The sequence below is a fragment of the Camelus ferus genome, chromosome 1 (assembly GCF_009834535.1).
Source record: "Camelus ferus isolate YT-003-E chromosome 1, BCGSAC_Cfer_1.0, whole genome shotgun sequence".
Lineage (NCBI taxonomy): Eukaryota > Metazoa > Chordata > Mammalia > Artiodactyla > Camelidae > Camelus > Camelus ferus.
The window spans coordinates 83,856,922-83,871,942 of NC_045696.1; positions in this window are offsets into that span (position 1 = coordinate 83,856,922).

Sequence of the window (15,021 nt, forward strand, 5' to 3'; positions counted from 1 at the left end):
TTTACTGAAACTACATTTGACAGGCCACTATTGACTTTCAGGTCACTAAATTCAATGGTCATTTCCTTGATCTATCCACCGCATTAGAAACATCGAGTTACTGTCTCCTCCCTGAAGCACCCTCTTCATTTGGCTTCTAGGATCTCACACTCCACTAGTTTTCTTTCTACTTTATGATCTCCTTTGCTATTCTCTACTCATCTCCCCAATCTCTTAATACCACAGCTCAGTCTTCAGACTTCCTTATCTCTTAACTCACTACATTAATGATCTTACCCAGTCTCATGGCTTTAAAAACAATTTATATGCTAATGATTCCAGTATTTATAACTGCGTCCTAGACCCCTCTCTCTCTCTCAGATCCCAGATCTATATATTTACCTGCCAACTTGAATTCCTCTGGATGTTTTATAGTCACCTCAGTCTTAATATTCCAAAAATAAATTCCTATCCAGATTAGCCCCTTTAATACTCTCCATCTATTCAAACCAAAAATCATGGAATCATTCTTAACATCTTTCAAACATCACATCCAATCTCAGGTGAAATCCTGTAAGCTCTGTCTTCAAAATATATTTAGAATCTGACCATCCACCCACTCCATAGCTATTATGAGACCCCATATTTTCTTTTAATGGTATCATTACAACAGATACTTCAGTGGTCTTCTGTTTCAGGCCATACCTCCCACATTTTATCCCCAAACACAGCACCCAGAGTGATTCTGTTAATATAAAAATCATTCTTCTGATCAAACATTTCAGTGGTTACCTGTCTCACAAACAAAGGATCAGCACCTTTACAAGGAACTACAAGGCACTGATGTATCTGATGTTAGAAAAAAAGAAGTAATATCTCAAAATTAAAAGTACTTTTGAAACGTCCCCAAAACAGTCAAGATTCAAACTGGCTAAGGTTTTTTGACAACTTCCAAGTTGACTAATATCAGCTAAGAACAACTAAACAGTTGGTACATGCTGTCAAAAAATTCACTTTAAAAAAAAAAAATCCTTCTATTTTTTCTTAAGCTTCAGGACCAGTTAAAAGAAAAAGTATCCCAAATTTGGAACGTGAGCTAGTAAAAAAAGACTACCATTTACAAGTACTTCTCTGTCTGATGAAGTATTTTCTCAATATTGTGAAATCAAAACAAAAGATAGAATTTGTGGGTAACTTAATACGATGGCAACAGACTAGTTACCAGATCCCTAATACTTCCTCCAAAAATGATACAAAATGGGAAGTATATCTACACAAAAACCATGTATTCAGCAGAACTTGAGAACAGAGAGTATTAAAATTTCAAAATAGCTATGAATAAAAAAAAAGTTGAGTGTGTCTTTCATGTGCCAGCCCCAGCCTAATTATACAGAAACATTTTAGGGCAAGCAAAGGCAGTCTGAGAAAAATTGTGGAAAGGGCAGAAAAGGGACGGAGTCCAAAGTAGATCTAAAACTGTCACTAAAAAGATTAACTCCAGTCTAAATAGAAAATATTGTAAAAGTATCCAGGTACATCAGAGCAAGGACTACAGGAAAAAGACTTCAAAGATGCAAGATATAGAGACACAGGCATGATGTAAAATGGAATCTTTGAAACACATAACTTCTGGGAGAGAAAAAAGGCAAAATGTAAGTGAGAACTTCCCTTGGGAAATTGGGAGATGGAGAGAAAAAGAAGAGAAAGGGAAATCTTAAGGTCTTATAAAACAAAGCAGAGTCATTAAATGGAAGGATTCACAATCCTTCCTGTGTTACAGAGAATAGTATGTCCCTCAAAGATGTCCACCTCCTAATACCTGGAACATGGGGCTGTGTTACCTCACATGGAAAAAGGGAAGTAGTTAGCAGATGGAATTGAGGATGTGAATCAGCTGACTTCAAGACAACGAGGTTTTTCTGGATTATCCAGGTGGACCCAATGTAATCCCAAGTGTCTTTAAATACAAGAGGGAGGAAAGAGAATCAGTATCAGAGAAAGACTTTGCCAGCCATTGGAAAGATGGAAAGAGGCCACACACCAAGGAATGCTAGCAAAAAGTGTTATCCATAAAAGAAAAAAATTGATAAACTAGACGTCATCAAAGTTAAGAACTTACGTTCTTTGAAAGACACTTGTAAGAGAACGAAAAGACAAAAACTACTTGGAGAAAATACTTGCAGATAACACATATAATATATCCAGAATTTCTTTTTTAAAACTCTGAATAGTAATAAAGGATAGAGAGGAACAGAAAAAAATGGACAAAATATTTGAACAGAAATTTGACCAAAGTACATATGGTGAATAAGCACATGAAAAGGTGCTCAACTTCATCAGTCATTAAGGGAATGCAAACTGAAACCACAACAAGACACCATTGCACACCCACTGGAATGGTTAAAATTAAAATACCAAGTGTAGAGAAATTGGAACTCTCTTATACTTCAGGTGGGAATGTAAAATGATACAACTTGGAAAGCAGGTTGACAGTTTCTTTAAAAGTCAAACATATGTCTAACCTTAGACCCATTCATTCGACTCCTAACTATTTACCCAGGAGAAATAAAAGCATATGCCATACAAATATCTATACATTGATGTCCAATTAGCTTTGCTTGCAATAGTCAATAACTGGAAACAAACCAAATGTCTAAACAGAAGAAGTGAATGGATTAAAAGTTATGGAATATTACCCAGCATAAAAAGGAATTAACTAATGATGAAAATGTAATCTATAGTGACAGAAAGCAGATTGGTGTTTTTTTGGGAATGAGGCAGGGAATAGGGAAAGGGCAAGAATGGGATTATGAAGGTGTACAAGAGAACATTTCTGGATGATGGACATGTATATTATCTTAATTGTGATGATGGTTTCACAGGTGTATACGTATGTCACAACTTGCCAAATCATATACCTCAAATGTGTGCAATTTATTATATGTCAATCATACACACACACAGAGAAAAAGAGTGTGTGAGAGAGAGAGAGAGTCACAGAGAAAGAGGAAGAAAAAAAAAAGGAGGAGCAGGAGGATAAGGAGAAAGGAAGCAGAAAGAGAAGAGAAATAAAATGATGCAGAAGTAGAATAAAACTACAGCAGCCATTTATAAGCCTCAGTCTCAAATTCCTGTGCTCATGGAGACAGCCCTGCTTTTCTCACTGATTGTCTTTATAAGTAATGTATATTTGAGCTTTAAAATGAACTTAAATGAATGGACTGCTGCTTTAATCTGTTATATACATGGGAGTTCCATATACGTTATTTCTTTACAGGGATGCATTATTTAGAAATATTGAAAAACCACTGGGTATTTGATACTCAGAAAACCCTTCTAAAAGGAACCTGTGTATTTGTTAGAGGTCCTCCTGATGTATTTTGACTTATCAGACTTTATCATGAAATTCCTGGTGATTTGCAGCCCTCGATAGGCAAAGTGATCCCCCCGAGCTCCCTCACCCCCTTCAACATTTCAGGCAGAGTTGTGCTTTTATCTATTTTATAAATAGATTTCTGCATGTAAGACTTGGATTGATAGAAGCTTCTTAGGTATTAGCAGTTTCCATGGAAATGGGAACCAGGGCCTGGTGGGGAAAATGAACTCGGGATATGGTACCAGGAAAGGGCAGACCGATTTCCAAAACCAGAGCGGGAGGAGCAGAAGCACCAGGGACGTGAAGCATGAGATGAAGAGGGTAGATTTGAAGACGGTGCCTAATAAGGAGTACCCACCAAACAAGATTACTTGGGGACAACCTTAAATACCTCTACCAAAATTTTAAAAACATGTACAAACGACCAGCTAACTAGCCTTCCTCTATTTTTTCCTGCATGTTGATCTTTGCAGTAAGTTCCCTGTCTATATCATTCACTCCTTGTTATCTCTTGTGCCAAACACAGTGACTAGAATATCATGGGCTTGAAGTAAGTATTGGTTAAATGAATGAGCAACAGTACAAGGGTGTAAAGTCATCCTTCTGATACGGAAGATGGAGACAGTCCACGGCTGGGAGGCGGTCATTAAGCTGGAGAATACTTCATAGTGTCACCGTTGGGAAACGCCTGTGTATTTCCACAGGCATCTTACGGAAAGCATTTCAAGAGCCTTCTTTGAGTGAGAATTCGCTTTCGTTCCCCACTGATTGACCTGTAATCTTCAGAAAAAGAAATGTATATTTTCCTATAATTGTGTAATGAATAACTGATCGGAAATCAAGGGAAAAGCTGAGGAAAATTTCATGGTGTATTTCTAAGACAGACGTATGAATCCTGCCTCACATTCTCTTCTCCTGGGGAGAAAATAATCATGGAAAAAGCATCCATTTCCTTGTAAGATCAAATAGGAGACAAATTAAAGTTTTGCCCTTTCTTTTTCCCGTGGTGTGAAGCTTAGTGTAACAGAATTTTGAGGACCTGGCCAGGGTCTGGCACACAATAGGTACTCAGTGGTGCTAGGAAACCAGTGAATTGGAAGTTCTTTGAGAGATGACTTTTCTAGTTAGGAGAGAATAAGATCTTACCTCCAAAGAGAAATAGGCAGACGGAGGACTTGAGCAGCACCCATTGTAAAACAGACTAGGAGAGTTCTAAACTCAAACTGGAAGAAATTGTTATTAGACAATAATGATTAATAGAAAGTATGAGATGAGTTAGGTTTTTGTCATTTTAGATCTTTTTAAATGATCTTTGCTTGATGAAGAATCTTCTGTCGTAATTATATAAACATGTATGTATATTTGCATGTGTATGTTTATATATATAAAATACAAATTTTTAATCTAAAAATTAACTTACTTTAAAGTAGTTCATGTTGCAAAGTCATATTGTAAAACAGCAATTTCCAATTTGAGTATTTTATAACGTGAAAAAAAATTTTTAATTAATGAATTGCCATTGAATTGATAATTTTTCCCCAAATATGGTAACTGAAAACAACAAAAATACTATATACTTTCATCATCATTTCTAAAATTAAAAGATCTATTAAGTAACCCAAAGAGGAAAAACACTATCTTAAAGAATATTCCTTTAAATTAACAAAATGTCTCAAAAAAATGTCTCTTTATGAAACTCTACTATATTTTCCCAGTTTACCCTTGGCTTTGCTGACACTAACTTTAACCCATCTTTGGGTCTTTGGGAGTCACTGTTTTGGAGTCCATTCTAAGAAGGAAACAGTCTGCTGCAGTGTGTGTAATGGAGTAGGAACATTCTCTTTATTTAGCAGATTTATCATCCTGAAACTCACAGAGGGCCATAGGGCATGTCATACCAATATAACTCACGTGTTACGGTGTGATAACATCATGTGTAAACGAGGGATTTATGTGAAATATGAAGAAAAGCTTTCTTGCTTTCAGATAAATAATGGGGTAAGTTAGCAGCTCAGTTCTGGAGACCTAAAATATGAGTACAGGATGGTTCTGTTAAAAGGTGTGAGAGAGTGAACTAAATAATATTTGGGGTTGCCCCAAATCTGATGTTATGGCACTGCTGATTCTTGGAATATTAGAATCTTTCTCATACATACATCATCTTTTTTAGCCTAACACATGCTAACTGGTAAGTTCTAAAGATTATACTCTCTACAGTAGAAATGGCGGCCAGCCAAATGTCAATGAAACCCACTTTTAAAATTTTTCATTTGCAAAAAATATATGATGTGTGCTAAGGATTCTCCTTTGTTTTACTGATGCCTGTTAAAATTACTGATGTTTCCCAGTCATAATGAGTTGCTTCTTCAGGGGAAAGGATATTAACAAATGTTCAACATTAAATGAAGCCACTGTATACTCTATACTGTTATGGCACTCTAGTTTTTAATTTCCAAATTTTGGTTAATATACTGATGTTGGCATATGTCACATATACTTGTAAAAAACAGCTTATTCCTGAAAACTCATAATGTTTTTGTTACTTTCCTTTTGAATTCAATTCACCTCTCTTTATAAGTAAAATCACTATTAAGTGCTTATTGACAATCCCTAACAATAAGACTCCATTTCTGGCTTTATTGTGTTGAATGCCTTGCTTTTAAGTTTCATTTTTCTTGTTTTAATGTGAGATACCTGGTAGAAATGTCTAAAAGCATCAAGTAATTTCATTGAATTTGAAATCATTTTAATTAACTGAAATCACTATGTAGCCTGACAGCTCTGAGAGAAGTGATTAAAAAGAATTACAGTAAATACCAAACAAAAATCAAATTATATTTACTCTCATTTTCTTCAATAGGATTCATTGTTCATCCCATATTCCAATGGCAAAGTTTGACAGCAGTAAATACGGTGACTAAGGCCACAATGCTGAATGGTCATCGATTATTAAATCATAGGATAAATCAATTGTTATAAACAGCTTTCACCTAAACTTAAACTATTTTTCAGATGATCAAAAATTCTATCATGTTCATTAATAAAATGCATTTAGCTTCTACTGTGTATGCTGGGCACTGTGCTAAGTGACAGAAATACAGTAGTAAACAAGTTAGATTTTTTTAAAGAAGAAACTTACATTGCAAAGGTGAAAAAAGTAACAGGAAATTATTAATTAGCATGGAAAGTGCTATAACAAAAGTAACCATAGAACAGTATGGAATCACTTAGAAGGGACACAGTGCATTGGGATGGTGGAGAGTTAGAGACGACTTTCTGAAAGAGCTGGCCTGTAGGCCAACACTGGGAGTTCAGCAGGGGTCAGGTAGACGAAGAAAAGGACAGGAGTGTTTCCAGAGAAGAGACAGCAAAGGCAAAACACTGGAGGTGAGAAAGCATTGTTATTTGGGCATCTTTGGTAATTTAGTGTGGTTAAAAAATAAAACCAAAAGCTGTTTCTTTGAAAAGATTATTAAAATTAATAAACCTTTATCCAGACTAAGAAAAAAAGAGAGGACACAAATTACTGATGTCTGAAGTTAAAGAAGGGACATCACCATAGATCTCATGGATGTTAAAAGGATAATAAAAGAATATGAACAATTATATGCCCACAGACTTGATAACCTATATAAAATGGATCAGTTCCTTGAAAGACATAATCTGCCAAAAGTCACACAAAGAAGAAAATAAACCATCTGAATAGGCCTAAATCTATTAAAGGTATTTAATCAATAATTAATAACCTTCTGAAACAGAAAGTACCAGGGGCCAGATAGTTCACTGGTGAATTCTACTAAACATTTAAGGAAAAAATTTTACTAAATCTGGACAATCTCTTTCAGAAGACAGAAGCAGAGGGAGTACTTCATAACTCATTCTATGAAGCCAGCATGAACCTTAATGCCAAAACCAGACAAAGACACTACAAGAAAAAAACCACACACCAGTATTTCTCATAAACATAGATGCAACATAGATGCAAAATTTCTCAAAATATCAGCAAATTGAATCCAGCAATAAAGAAGAAAAGTCACATGGTCAAATCAATAGATGCAGAAAAAACATTTGAAAAAATCCAACAGCATTCATGATGAAAAAAAAAAAAACTCTCAGTAAGCTAGGGAAAAGACAGTGGAGTATTTCTTTTGGCTATAACTTAAATCTTTAAATCAGTTTAAATTGTATTTTATTTTTGTGGTAAATTGTATATTTAGGTATCACTTTCCAACTTAAAAAGTTAAATTTTCATTTTTCAGGAAAGTAAATATACAGACAGTGATAGATTTTTAGTCAGGTTATTGAGGTATAATTTCTGTATAATAACTTCATGTATTTTGACTACTATATGAATTTTGAAAAACACATACTGTCGTGTAACCACTAGCACAGTCAAGAGGAAAGCAGTTCTATTATTCCCAAAATTTCCTTTGTGTACCATTGTAGCCAACCTCTTCCCCCCACCTCCATTTGCTAGTGAATAGTGATTTGTTTTCCGTACCTACAGTCTTCCATGTTCCAGAATGTCACTAAAATATAACCATACTGTATGTAACTTTTGAACCTGGATTCTTTCCCTTATTACAATGCATTTGAGGTTTACTGATATTGTTGTCTGTACTGGCCATTGTTCCTTTTTATTTCTGAATAATAGTCCATAAGTATATGGGCATTTAAGTCATTACATAGACCCAGGGGTGGGATTACTCACTTCCCAAGTCAAAGTGGGTCTTAAGTTCCATTTTACTTCATTGTCAAGATTTTTGAAAATTGTCACAATAATCTTTGCTCTCCCAAAATTGAAATTTGTAAGTTTGTGCATATATACAAAAGAAAAGGCCATCTTAAATCAAAGGTTAGAAGGAGATGGTTTTTCAAACAAATAATTTGGATTGAGGTGGGGCTTGTGGAGGAGTGACCAGGTATTAGTCAGGGAGGAAGGTGTCAGGGAATGGATAGAGCTGTAAAAGGTGAGATTCAAGGTAGCTGGTGAAATCCACTCCCACTACTGAGGCCTCTAGTGGAAGCCTGGGAGGTGTTGTGGGAAATAAGGGTTATGCCGGTGTTCAAAGGGTAATTAAAAAAAAATTAAAATCATGATTCTCATTCAGATTTTAAAATGAACATGTGTTTAAATTTTTTTAACACATTAATGGTGAAACTGGTAAGATGTTACAGTCAATTCAAAGGGAAATCTAAAGAACAGATATATTTCTAAATCAGGATTATTAAAATGAACATGCAAATAGAAGCAAAACTAGCTTCTTCTACAGTGAGTGAGGGAAGTCAGTTGGACCTCTATGGAACAGAACTTTTGTGTCATGTCTACAGACAAAAATTATCCTGCACTGTATCAGTTATTTACAATGCATGGATTTGCAAAATACCTCCCATCAAATTAGAATCAAGTAACACAGAAAGGTGTGTGCACTAGACAGCAGCCAGGCAAACCCCTGACCACTGGCCAAATTTGGCCCAGAGTTACTTTTTGTAGGGCCTGTAGCTAATAATGTTTTTTTATGTTTAAAGGGTTGTAAAGTCAAAACAAAAAACCGAACAGCAACGAAGAATAAGCTACAGAGTCAACTGTGGCCCTTATAGAAGTTTAGGGAACCCCTTGTTGACCTTTGCTCTAATGCAGAAGTCAGCAAAATATGCCAGTGGGCCAATTCAGAAGGCTGCCTGAGATTTATAAGTAAGGTTTTATTGAAATATAGCCACGTGCTTTTTTTTTTTAATTTACTGCCTTTGGCTGCTTTTGTGCTACAATGATAGAATTTAGTAATTTCGGCAGAGCAGAGCTGTATCAGGGCCTCCCAGGTCCTTGATAAGAAAAGTTTGTTAGGGCTTCTTAGACAATACATAGCTCTCCCACGAAACACAAATTTATTTCTCTTGGGAAGACTTTTTATTTTTCTTGTCTCCATTTTTTCCTTCTGTTTCTTTTGCTTGATTTAGCCCATTTTTTTCCTTCCTGCCATACATAATTCTTTCTCATATTTTCCCCACTTTAACTCTTTCTTTCTCCATTAAATAGCCATAATGTGGAACCAAAATGTAATATTTTAAAAATAATTTATTGAATGAATTTTTAGAGTCCTTCTTAAATCTAAAGTAAAAATAGATTTTCTTTATACTCACCACCTCCAATATCCTAAGGGTCTAAATTTGGAAGTTACTTTTCACTATGCTGTAAACATATGTCTGTGGGTCAATGACCCTTAGAGAAAAGGGCCTTTTACCTGAGAAATGAGAGTCAGGGGACCAGTTAGTTGCCTTCCCTACTCCAGGCAAAACAAGGAACATTTGTTCACATTTCAGTAAGTGAGAATAGAGAAAGTGACTTAGTATGATCTTCTTTGAACAGCTCTTTACTCCTGCTGGTATGTACATAAAGCAGTGTGAAGTTGAGATTAACTAAAAGCATAATGTCAGCATTTTGAACTATAAATGTATAAATATAATATGGCATAGATTATATCATATCATAAATATAAAGTGTAATATCACCATTTTTAAAGCCACAATATTCCCAAGCAGTGAGGAGATTTACAGGGAAACATTTTCTGTCCCTCTCTCTGCTGATTTTCTTGTCTCCCTAATCCTTTTGTTTTTAATTGAAGTACAGTCAGTTACAATGTGTCAATTTCTGATGTACTGCATAATGTCCCAGTCATGCATATATACACATATATTCATTTTCATGTTCTTTTTCATTAGTTATTACAAGATATTGAATATAGTTCCCTGTGCTATACAGAAGAAATTTGCTTTTTATCTATTTTTATATATAGTGGTTAACATTTGCAAATCTCAAACTCCCAAATTTATCCCTTCCCACCCTCTTTCCTCTGGTAACCATAAGATTGTTCACTACGTCTGCGAGTCTGTTTCTGTTTTGTAGATGAGTTCATTAATTAGTGTCCTCTTTTTTCTTTTTCTTTTTTAGATGCCACATATGAGTGATATCCCTAATCCCCTTCTAGCCTTTATTTTATCTTTTTACCCCTATGCATGTCTTAAATGTCATTTTCCCCAAAATATCATCCTTGATCCTCTTCTCTTCTGTCTCTGCATTCTACATCTGGGCACTCTCTACTCCTCTCATTTTAACTACCAGCTAATGATTCCCAGTCCGTATCTTTAACTGACAAATTTAACTAGAGTTATAGACGTTATATGTATATATGCATAACGCATATATTAAATTGCCATCGCTAGTTCAGTGTTACTGAGTTGAACTCAACACAGCATCTCCCAGTTCTCCCCATAACCTTTTATTTCTACGTTCTTCCTCATCAAGCATAAACTTAAGAAACAACCCACACTCCTTCACCTCTATTTTAAATCAACGTTAAATTGTTTCTATTGCAGGCGAGTATACTGATACCTGCAATTTACCTTGAAATACATAAAAAGATGGATAGATGAGTGGATTGAGAAATGAATAAATCAAATATAATAGAATGTCGATTGTAGAATTAGGTGGTGGGTATATGGGTTCTCACTGTAAAAGACTTTAAACATTTTTGTGTGTTTCAAAATTTTTTCATTAAATATGTTAGGAAAAAAATTCTTCCAGTTTGCCCTCAAAATATCTTTAGTGACTACCACTGTTTTAGCCTAGACACTCATTATCTCTCACCTATACTATCATCTTTGCCCCTGTGGGGTACTCCTAAAGGACAGTTGCCTAAAATGCTCACACTCGCAGTGTAGTCTGCAGACCAATAAGCAGCCAGCACACCACTTGGAAGCTTGTTGGAAATGCAGGTCCCACCAGATGTATTAAATGAGAATTCACAGTTAAGAAGATCCCTAAGCAATTTTTATAAACTTTTAAGTTTATGTGCTATGATAACCTTATCCTATGTCATCCCCTTGTCTCAAACCCTTCAGTGGCTCCATGTTGCTTATGGGGTGATGTCTAAGACCTTTAGCATGGTAACCAATTACGAACATTTTGAAAATTTCCAGGCCACATGTGTCTTGTCTCATCCTGTTACCCCTTTCTGTAACATTCTCCCATACCTTAACTCATAGCCTAACTGTCCTATCTGTCCTTCAAGATGATTTAGTCCAAGTTACTTTCTTGTTATTTTGGCAATATCTCCATTGTATCCGTATATTGTAATTTTTTGAAATAAGAAGGTGTCTGTTAGTTTTCCCACTAGGCTGTGAATCTCAGAAACCAGAAAATGTATCTTATTCATGATTACATTCCCAAGTAGTAGCACAGTTCTTATTGCAGATACGAGCTATTTAATAAACGCCTATTGAACTTTAACCCCAAAAAAGGTGACTGTTTCTGAAGATGTGTAATTCAGTGTGGAGTAGTGGTTCAGTAAGAGATTGCTGTTAGATAAGCAAACAAGTAAACACAAATTTTATTTTAGCTGTGCTCATTTAGCTGTACCTACCTACTCTAAGTTCTTATGTTTACTTTCCAGATCTCTGAATTTATTCACAATAAAATAGCTATTTCATTAAATGTGTATTCTGAATTACAAATGAAAAAGCCATGGAAATTCACTCACTATATATTTACTGAGTGTCTGTTAGAACAGGGCTAGTCTTATTGAGATGTAATATTGCCTTTGTTGCACTTAAAGAGATCTTATAAGTGCTTGTTTTCCAAAAGTTATAGCAATTATATTTTACCAGTTTTCGTGCATGATAGATGAAAGCACCATGTCATATTTATCAACAAAAGCAATGAAATGTCATTTAGCTATTCATTGGGCAATCAGTCATCTGTCAACAAAGCATAATTCAAATCTCATTTTGACTTTTGCCTGTGAGATTATTACAACTAAATAGAAAATTAAATACTTTTTCTGTGTACCTTTTTAGTAGAGTAGATCAGAGTAAAAGAACAAAAAGACTAACAATTCTTATCATGGACCATGAAAAAAAAAATTCTTCCAGTTTAAGCCCTAATCCCATTAATCCTCCAATAAAAAGCAGTTTTTAGCCATAGTAGTAAAATAATAAGATATGTATTTTTAATTTAAATATAAGTATGTTGGCAGGATTCATCTAACATTGAAATAATATTTTAGATGCCAATTACACAGTGCTAAGTAAGCTAATTATGATTTTATATAGAACTAACAAACTAATAAAGTGAGAAATGGAAAGTCTTCCTTCCACAGTATTTATTATATTATTATATATAATATTTATTGAGCTGTTACATTGAATGAAACATTGTGCTATGCTACGTTCCAGGAATACAAAGATTAAAGCATCCCTTCCTTTATTCATTTTGCAAATATTCAGCACTTTCTACATGTTTTAAGCCTTGGAGATACAGCATTTAATGGCAAAGTGCCTGTGCTCTTGGAGTTTATATCTTGGTGCGTGAGACAGAGAAGCAGACAAATGAGTAAGGAGTATAGTTAGAGTTAGGTGCTCTGAAAAGGATAAGACAGGGAAATGGCAGAGTATATAAGATTAGGGAGCAGGGCTAGGATGCTATTTTAGGTAGAATAGCCAGGAAAATCCCTAGAAGGCAACATTTGAACAGAGAGCTGAAGCGGCTGGAAAAGTGAGCAATGTAAAGGTTAGGAGTGGGGAGAGGTATTCCAGGCAGAGAGCACAGCACATGGAGAAGCTCTAAGATGAGACAGAGCTTGGAGTGCTTACAGCAAAGAAAAAGGCAAAGTGAACTGGAACACAAGGGACCAGGTACAGTGCAGTAGGACGTAAGGTCAGGAAGGGACAGGATCTGAGTGTCGTATGATGAGTTTGGATTTTATTTAAAATATCCTGGGAAACCATTCAAGAAATTTAAGCATGAAAAGTTTGTGAAATGATTCCCTTCTTAGAAAAATCACTCCTTCTATTGTGTGGAGAAGGATCTGCAGAGAAACAAATGGAAGCAAGGAGTTTGGTTAAAAGGCCATGATGGCAGTTCTGGAAATAAATAGTGATGTCTCAGATTTCTCTCCATGTAGGCAGAGACAGGTGGGTGGATTGGAGAGATATTGTAAAGGTAAAGCTGATAGGATTTGTGTTTGATTTAGATGTAAGGAAATTAGAATAATCAAAGAAGAGTCCTGTGTTTAGATGATGAAGTGAGTAGTGTATAGTGAGTTAAGATGACAGAGGAGGCAGAAGTTTGTGGGGAAATTGAGATGATATATGATGCCCCTTACACATCAAAGTGGAAAGGCCGAGGACACTGTGATATGTACAACTGGAGCTCAGAGGGCTATAAGTACAAATTCGAGAGTAATTTGCACATAGATAACGTTTGAAGCCTAGGGGATAGATGGCATCGCCTGAGGAATAAATAAATAAAAGAAGAAGGCTGAGCGCTGACCCAAGTCACCATTCTAGAGCCAATGAGGAAGACTGAGAAGGTGCGGCCAGTGATCTAGGGGAAAACCCAGGAAGCGGATCAGGTTCAGGGGCATGTGACCTGTGCCTCCCACTCAGAAGGGCCCCATACTTGGTTGCCCAGCTGCCACCAATTCTTAATAATTTTATCTTTGAACTTGTGTTTTGTAGATGAAATTTGTTGGGACAATGGAATGTGCAAGTGAGGAGAGAAGATACACACAGTATGTGTATCCACCATTCCTTGATACCCCATTCATATTCCTGATACTCAGTGAGCACAGAGTTCCAGGGGACCAGTGATGGTTGGGTGTGCAGTGAAACTCAAAGCGAGTACAGGTAAGCGTATTCCACCTACAACAGAATGAGGGGTGGTGTTGGTGCTGACAGCCTCGAGAGGCTGTGCTTTCTGTTCAAACCAGAATTTGCTTTCAGAGCAGACAGAAGGCAATGATAATCTAAAATATGAGCAACCGAAGAACCCTATCCTATCCTTTCTTACTTGTTACTTCCCTGTATTAGCCACCCACTTACACTGAAAACGGTAACACAGAGGGAAAGGGAAAGACAGAGGATCCCATAAAGCCTTTTCCTTTCTCAGTCCTTTCTCATTTATTAGCCAAAGATAGAGAGTATTGATAGAATGCATGCATTTCAAGAAGGGAAATAAAAATAATTGAATTAGTCTTGTGCAGCATTTTCACTGTTCTGAGAAGAATCAAATATATATGCATGCATGGGCTATAAAATATGAATTGTGTAATTCATATGACTAAAATGCTCACATTTTCATTAAATCTGGCATTGAATAATATAAAGTTGAATGGTAAAATTCACGTTGATGATTTAAATTCTAAATTTTTCTTTATTTATGAACAACATTGAAAGCAAATAAAAAAAACAGTATGACAAGCTGAGGAAGAGACAGTGGAAGAAAGGAAAAAGCTTTGTGATTTACTACCTTAGGGCATTGTTTTCCTTGCATTTTGAACCAGGGAGCCCACATTTTCATCTTGCTCTGGGCCCGCAAACTGTGTAGCTGGTCCCGCTGGGGGAATATGGCATCCTGGAAGCCAAGTGAAGAAAGCGCTTCCAGGAGGAGGGAAGGGTCTGTCAACCATGTCAAATGCTGCTGAGAACTGAGAGAGATAAGGACAGAAAATCAATCACTACCTTTGGCATGGAGACTATCCAGTTAAAGTCAACTCTGCCAGTTTAGATGCTCAGGTATATGTATGTAATAGTTTAACAATAGTAATAAATAAAGGCGGAGATTTATACACTCTTTTTTATGTGATGTTTTTATTTAAATATATTAGCTT